The sequence below is a fragment of the Vulpes lagopus genome, chromosome 3 (assembly GCF_018345385.1).
Source record: "Vulpes lagopus strain Blue_001 chromosome 3, ASM1834538v1, whole genome shotgun sequence".
Lineage (NCBI taxonomy): Eukaryota > Metazoa > Chordata > Mammalia > Carnivora > Canidae > Vulpes > Vulpes lagopus.
The window spans coordinates 110,362,710-110,371,555 of record NC_054826.1 but is presented as its reverse complement, the minus strand read 5'-3'; the positions used below and the strand labels follow the sequence as shown (position 1 = coordinate 110,371,555).

The window sequence follows — 8,846 nt, the reverse complement described above, 5'->3', positions numbered from 1 at the left end:
AAGGGACTATGTCTGGGAGGATAGGGACTACGCTGAGTTAGGCTGAAAGTTTTTCTCAAGAGTGTTATGAGGATAAGGACCCCTTAAAATCCATTCTCTTTCTTCTTCCCTTACCTTCCCCAGCTTCCAGGTAGAAGAGTTGGGGTCTCCTGAGCAGGGAATAGTAACAGTTCTCTCAAGATTTCATCTGTGATTCCCAGGGTGGATAGTGAGTCAGGCTTATCCCCTGTTGCTGTCTGACCTCTTTCCCCACTTTAGGAGTTTTTGTCTTTGCCTGTGAGCACCAAGGCCTGAAGGATGTCAGTTAGTGATACAATTTCCTTGACTGCATCATTCTTATCCACCACTACACACAGGCAAATCTGTTTCCACGAATTAACCTCTTCTCCACCAGAGATGGTCTCCAGAGTCTCATGAAATAGCATTGAGGACATATTTAAAGATTTTATTTATCTATTTATTTTAGAGAGAGAGTGCACATACACGTGAGTGGCAGTAGGAGCAGAGAAGAGAGAGGAAAAGGGGAAAGAATCTCCAGCAGATTCCAATTCAGCAAGGAGCCTGTTGCAGGGCTCAATCTCACAACCCTGAGATCATGATCTGAGCTGAAACCAAGAGTCAGATGCTTAACTGACTGAATTATCCTGGCACCTCAAGGACACATTGAAAGCAATGTGATCCACATTGTAGAGCTTTGGTCACTGACATATCTAGGTTATTGTAGGTCTTTGCTGCTGCCAAGTCAATAACATAAAACTTGGAGTGGATGTCCAGCACACGCTCTTTCTCATCTACCACTGGCAGGGTTGAGCATCAGTGCTGTACAAAATGTCCAGAGCCATGTAGACAGAGGTGGTAGTGTGGCCCATAACAGTGTTGGCCTAGGTTCTAATCTGCAGGTCTTCCTGAGACTTAGATGTGAACTCTGGCTTGGGAAACTCAGTGAACAAACAATTTGAAGAACTTGAGAATGTGTTTATAAGTGAGGATATATAAGGTGTTGCCTGGTTCCAGGTCAATTACTGGCAGCCTATGGATCTTATTTTGAATTAATGAAGAGACAGCATCATACAAGCTGGCATTAGAAGCAATGCAGACAGGGGATTAAAGAAGTCATGTAGGTATACTTCCCTCCACTAGGTATACCTCCTGGTTGATTAGTAGTTGTGCAGGAGATTGGTGAAAAATTCTTGATGGCCAGCATGCCCACAAAACCTTGCTTCTTACTTTCCCACAAAGGCACAGCTCAGATACCATTAGTTGCCAAAGAGGGAAAGAAAAAAAAAAGCTTTCTTCACCTACAGAGAAATATTAAATATAAACAAATCGGAGCTTTTGGGAATCATGTCATAGCTGTCATGAGACTTCATCAAAGTAGAGTACATGCTATGGTTGGATTCCGGGGTCCCTTGAGGATACTCATTTTCCATAGCTGGAAGCTATCCCAAGAAGTGACCATCTCCTTTGCAAGAGACACTGGCTGGATTCTTTTGCTCTAGGAAGCATGCTCTCCTTTTTCTCCATGAAGGCATTTATTGCTTTAAACTTTCCTCTTAGAATCGCTTTTGCTGCATCCCATAAGTTTGGTGTGTTGTGTTTCCATTTTCCTTTGTATTGAGATATTTTTTTATTTCCCCTTTGATATTTTCTTTGACTCAGTGGTTGTTCACGAGTATGTTGTTTAATTTCCACACATTTGTGAATTTTCCAGTTTTCTTCTTGTACTTGACTTCTAGTTCTCATACCATTGTGGTCAGAAAAGACATCTGGTATGATTTCAATCATCTTACATTTGCTAAAAATTGTTCTGTGACCTAACATATCTATTCTAGAGAATGCTCTGTGTGTGCTTCAGACAAATGTGTATTCTGTAGGGTGGAATGTATTTGGGCTAAGGTATAGTTCAAGTCAAATGTTTCTTAATTGATTTTCTCCCTAGATAATCTGTCCATTTTTGTGAGCTACTGATGTCCCTACTATTATTGTAGTGTTATTTCTCCCTTCCGATCTGTTAGTATTTGCTTAACACGTTTAGTTGCTCTGATATTGAGTGCATATATATTCACAGTTGTTATACTCTTGACAAATTAACCCCTTTATCGTTATGTAATGACCTTTTTTTGTCTCTTGTTACAATTTCTGACTTAAAGTCTATTTTGCTGATGCAAGTATGGCTACTCCCACTCTCTTTTGGTTTCTATTTGCATGAAATATTTTTCTACCTCTTCACTTTGAGACTATATATGTCCTTAAGGCTGAAGTGAGTCTCTTGTAGGCAACATATAGTTGGGTTGTGTGTGTGGGGGGGTTTTGGGGGGGTTGTGTTTTTTTAACCCATTCAGTCACTCTATGCCTTTTGGTTGGAGAATTTAGTGTATTGACATTTGAAGTAATTATTGATAGGTAAGTACTTATTAATGCTGTCTTATGTCTTCTCGTTGTTTTGTAGTTCATTTGTTTCTTTCTTCCTCTTTTGTTGTCTTTTTTTGTGAGATGATGATTTTCCATAGGTCTTCTTCTCTTTATCTTTTGTGTGCCTACCATCGGTCTTTGTTTTGTGGTTATCGTGAGAATTGTATCAAATGTCTCATAGACTTAACAGTCTATTTTAACATGGTAACTTAACTTTGATCATACACAAAAATTCAACTCTTACTCCTCTCTCATATTTTATGTTTTTGATATCACAATTTATCTCATTTATATTGTAAATCCACTAACATATTATTGTAGCAATAATTACTTTTAGTAATTTTATTCTTTAAACCTTTATACTATAATTAAGTGATTAACACACAACCATGTTATAGTATTAGTATTCTGAATTTGACTATATACTATATACTACATACATTTACCAGTGTGTTTTATATTTGCATATATTTTCATGTTGCTAATTAGTGTCCTTTCATTCTGCTTCAAGAATTCCTTTCAGCATGTCTTGTAAGGCAGATCTCCCTCAGCTTCTGTTTGTTTGGAAAAAGCTTTGTCTCTCCTTCATTTCTCAAAATAACTTCGCCAGGTAAATTATTCTTGGTTGATAGTTTTTTTTTTCTTTCAGCAATCCGAATATATCATTCCACTCTCTCCTGTCCTGCAAGGTCTCTGCTGAAAATTTTTCTTTATTTTTTTATTTTTAAAAGATTTTATTTATTTATTCATGAAAGACACAGAGAGAGAGGGGGCAGAGACATAGGCAGAGGGAGAAGCAGGCTCCATGCAGGGAGCCTGATGTGGAACTCGATCCCAGGACCCTAGGATCATGCCTTGAGCCGAAGGCAGACATTCAACAGCTGAGCCAGCCAGATGTCCGTCTGCTGAAAAATTTTCTATAGCCTTATGGGGGTTCCCATATATGTGAGAATTTTTCTTAATCTTGCTGCTTTAAAAATTCAATTCTCATTTTCTTTGATTTTTAGATAGTTTTATTTTAAAGTGTCTTAGAGAAGATCATTTTGGGCTGAAATTTTAGGGTGACTTATGAACTTACAAGTTTTGATGTCCAAATCACTCTCCAGATTTGGGAAGTTCACATCCATTTTTTAAAAGATTTTATTTATTTATTCATGAGAGAAACAGAGAGAAAGAGGTAGAGACACAGGCAGAGGGAGAAGCAGGCTCCATGCAGGGAACCCAATGTGGGACTCGATCCCCAGCTAAACTGCTGGTCCACCAGGGTTGCCCACATCCATTATTTATTTAAATAAGTCTTCTACCTCTTTTCCCCACTCATCTCCTTCTGGTAATCCAGTAATACATGGTTTCTTTGAATGGTATCACAGAATTCATGTCGGCTTTCTTTACTCTCATTCTTTTTGTCGTTTTACTCCTCTGACTGTGTGATTTCAAATAATCGGCCTTCTAGCTCATGAATTCTTTGGTCAAGTCTGCTGTTGAGCTCTATTGATCTCTTCGTTTTAGTTATTGTATTCGTCAACTCTAGGATTTCTGTGTTTGTTTTTTAATGTTTTCTTTTCTTGCTGAGCTTCTCATTTTGTTTATGTGTAGTTTCCCTAACTATATTTAGTTGTTTATCTGTGTTTTCTTGCATTTCACAGAATATCTTTAAAAGGATTATTCTGAATTCTTTGTCAGACAGTTCACAGGCCTCCATTTCTTTAGGGTCAGTTATTGGAGTTTTATTAGTTTCTTTTGGTGATGTCGTGTTTCCTTGATTTTTCATGATCCTTGTGGTCTTGCTTGGTATCTGCACAATTAAGGAAGTAGGCACTTTTTCCACTCTTTACACACTAGCTTCAACAGGCAAAACCTTTCACTGGTCAGCCTATCCAGAGATTCTGGGTGGGCCACCTGGTGGTACCCATATGTGGGCCTGCTATTGGAATCTTTGGGTATATAGAAGTGGATGTGCATCCTGAGTCCACAGAGGCCATCCAGGTACTGGGGATCACTGGGGTGAGCCCAACATCTGGATTCAGGTGGGCTAGTAGTACTTGTCCAGTAAATGATTTGCAGACTATTGATCTTCAGTAGTAGTACAAATATATCCCAGCAGGTATACCAGATAATCCATTGGATAAGGAAAGAAAATAATGGAACTTCTGATTATATTTATTCCTTACTTTGTTTCTTTTAGTTTCTTTTTTTTCTTTTAGTTTCCATGTCATGAATGTTTTATAATATACTGAATGCCATACAATTATATGTAGACATAAACTATAAGTAAATACATTTGTGGAGGTGTAGGCCCAAAATGTATACTGCCAAAGTAAGTATTCAAACGAGTTTAGGGACCATTACTCCAAGCCACTACCTTCTAATTTCTCTTCAGAAAGAATATAACTGATTAACTTACAGCTTTCTTAATTACTAGCAGACCTGGAGATACGTTCTTGCCACCTTGACAGAACTATATTTTCTAAATATCCATACAGTAATACCATCTACCAGAGATAGTCATTTTAGAAACTTTACCTATTATCATGGGTCTCACTCTGAGAGTAAATTGGAGAGGGTAAAACAGAGAATACATTTTCTGTGCCTCATGAAGTTAACTAGTTACTATTACAGACACAATGAGAATTAATTCTGTTCTCTGACCACCTGAGAATAACACTTTTAAGGTAAGGAATTGCCTATTCATTGAGACATAAGTCAATAAGTGGAGTCGACTAATGATAGACCAGGGAACAATCAGATACAATGTAGTAAATTATGTTCTGTCATATTGTAATTCTTAATAACTCAGCTGTCACTCTAGACATTTTTGTGTCTTTATCTGGAGAACAGAAAGAAATAAAATGTAGGCTGTTATAGACAAGGTAAAAATCCTACAATGTGGGTGGAATGTAAGACTTTACAAAGAAGACTCTTGAATGGGGTGCTGACGGTTGAGTGAGAGTTCACCAAGGTTACAAGGCAAGAAACAGAAAAGAACATCCCAGACAGAGGGAGCAAAATATGCACAGACACAGATGGAAGACCACTGAGGAATGGAAAGGAGTGTGGTGTGGTTGGGACATATAGAGGCTGTGTATGTTTGTGAGAGAGTGCAGAAAGGAGAAGTCATAAGAAGGGATGCCAAACAACGTGATTATTAAGAGTCAGACCAACCTGGGATCAGATTCCTGCTCAGTCTCCTGTGATTGTGAACGAGTACATCTATAATATTTATAATTCCCTCTCTGTAAATGTATAATAACAACACTAGTACCTAGCTCCTAGGGTTATTGTGAGTTTGAAATAAGAGAATCCACTTGAAATGCTTAGATTAGCACCGATTACTTGATGTCGTTTAAGGCTTCAGTAAATAGAAAATGTTGTTATTGTCATTGTTATACTACACCTACACACTTGCACACTCACACAGTTAGATCATAGGATGGCTTATATACCATGTCAAAGAGTTCCAGCTTTATCTTTTGGGTCAGTATTTCTAAAATGCAACCAATTTGTCTGTAAAACAAATGATCTCCAAGTTATTTGGCAGTTTCTGTGACATAAGCAATGGGAGAATAGGTGCTTCCGAATATTATAAATTTGAAAAGGAAGAAATATTATCAAGGACCATTAAGTTCCTAATAATGGTGCAAGAGTGCAGATAGCTCAAAATGGTCGGACTCTTAACAAAGAGTAGTTAAAATTCAGTTACTAGAAAAAAAAATTCAGTTACTAGAATATAGTTTATTTTAGCTGTATCATTTGCATATTATTGTTTATGTGTGTAAAATTTGCATTTTTGTTGTTACTATTATGTTTTGTTGCAGTTCTGATGATCAAAAATAGATTAATGACTAAAGAGTGGTTCACTGAAGTGTAAAAGCAAAGATAAAAATAGAAGTATAAACACCGCAACTCAGAAGCGTAATTAGCAAACAGGACTCCAGGATCTGTTGGGACAAGTACATCTGTGAATGTGAATGTGATGATTTCACCCAAGCAGCTGAAAGGCAAAGTGTGAATAGAAAATGTGGCTATGAATATCTAAAAACTGGATTTTTTTTTTCTGAAAAGGGATTTATCCTACTTGTCTCCAATGTACACTCTATTAGAAAACTGTCAGAGAGCTTCATGATGCTTTCAGAGATTTCATGTTGCTTCCAAAATAGAATAACCTCTCTGGTCAACCAGGGGATTTTCCTGGACTAAGTACAAAATATTTTGTGGTATGAAATTGATTAATTTTACTTCTAAATGCAAAAAGGCCAAATGACAGCAACAACAGATGCAAGTCATGCTATGGTCATTGTGTTTATAAAGCCAGCCTCAAATTCAGGACATATAAAATGCCAGGACAGAAAGCAAAAGTAGCCATAAGCAAATCTAATGACAGGATTGTATGCTGCATAACACAAGTGGCATACAAATATGGTGGAACTATTACCATAATGAGGATAGCCAATTTTTTGTTTAATAGCTGAGTGAAAGCACTAGTGGGAAAGGTATAAACCAGCTCTTTGCATCCCTGTAGTATAAATATGGACAAAAAAGATACACTTGGTAATTTTGAGTTCTGTTTATCAATTAATCTAATAATATTTTTAAAAATTTTTTTTTATTTATTTATGATAGTCACACACAGAGAGAGAGAGAGAGAGGCAGAGACATAGGCAGAGGGAGAAGCAGGCTCCATGTACCGGGAGCCCGACGTGGGATTCGATCCCGGGTCTCCAGGATCGTGCCCTGGGCCAAAGGCAGGCGCTAAACCGCTGTGCCACCCAGGGTTCCCTAATAATATTTTTGTGAGACATGATGCAGATTAGAAGCATATTGGAAATAATGCTGATGGAGGACCAGCCACATGTCCAGCAAAGAAAGATTTGGTGTATCAGTATCTATTGTTACAATAATGCAAAGCAACTTCAAAATCCAGTCACTTAAGTACTAAGAATTTATTTCTCTCATGAATCTGTAAGGCCAGCAGGGTGGTTCTTCTCACCTCAGCTAGTCTTACTGCAGTATCAGTGATAAGATGTAGGCAGGCTACAATTTGTGGAGCTCAGTGCAAAACAAAAATGCAGGGCCCCTTATTGAGAAATTATTAAGAATTTAGAGACAGTGTACAGCAGAACATTAAACCAAGCACGAGGCCTTAACACAGAGCCCCTATGTGACTACAAAGGTCACATGATCATGAAGCCAGACTGGGCTGTGGATCACATGTGCAGCTCTGCTGCTTTGGGCTGGCTTCTTTCATAGTCTGGGTATCAGCTTGGCTAGTCCAGGATAGACTTATCTGGACAACTGGGGTAACTCTACACCATGTATCACATCCTTCCACAGGCTAGCCCAAGCATGTTTTTATGGCAAAGGCACATAAGCAAGAATAAACCAACCCAAATATGCAAGCACTCCTTAAAGTTTCTGCCTTGTCACATTCTCTGACATCCTACTGGGTCACAGCAAAGTCCTATGGCGAACTCAGTTAGGGAGGGTGCTACAACATGATAGGATGAGAAGGGGTGGGGAATTGTGCCATTTTTAGCATCAGCCTCCCTTGACCACTCATATGTAGTTATATCTGAGTGCTAAATTGCCCACCACTTTACTTACTACGAACAGTTATGCATCCTAATCTTAATTAAAGGGCGAAGAAGTAGTAAAAGTTGTTAGCACAATCACATCACAGTCACTAAGCATATGTCTTTCCTGTGTGCTTTATGAAGAAATGGATGACAGGTACTACAACTGCTTCTCCACACTAAAGCAGGCTGGCTGTCCACGGGGAAGGTACTCATGTGAATAATCGAAATGAGGAGGAGATAAAATTTCTTTATGACATTAATGACTCCATGAAAGAACAGAAATCACAAATCTGGTCCTTGTTTTCATTATCAGCGTTGTGAAGATATGTTATCTCTGATTTCAAGTGATATGTCAACACACTGTGGTCAGGAGCTTGAAAATCTTGAACTTCTCCTTTTAAGCCTAACATAATAGGATATTATGTGCTGAGGATATTCAGTGCTGAGGATAAGATATCAGGAAATTGAACTTTGCAAGTGGCTTCATTGGTAGGCATTGACTTTTTGCTAACACTTGATTTTCTTCATTCTCTGGAGAAAGAAATCAATGACATATTACTATTTAATGACCATACGCAATGCCAGGAAAGATGAACAAATTCTTTCCAGAGCTAAAGCCAAACAAGAAACACCAGAAGTTTATTTGCAACTAGCACCCAAGTGAAACCATGCAACCTTTGAATAAGATCTGTTCTTTGACTTTGCTGTTCATGAAGATGGTCTTTGATGAGAAATCTGACCACTGTTTCTAGGTATGCTTCCCATCCAACTATACAAAACTGTTGTCAGGACCACTAAACGTTTGTTGCTTTATTTAATAGCCCATAATTCCTAGTTATTGCTAGGATTTAGTATAATGAA

General features: G+C 38.0%; 1 pseudogene; it reads right to left on the bottom strand.

Annotated features, from left to right (window-relative positions):
• Positions 1-254: 254 nt before the first annotated feature.
• Positions 255-1,430, bottom strand: LOC121487082 (annotated as a pseudogene).
• Positions 1,431-8,846: the final 7,416 nt, after the last annotated feature.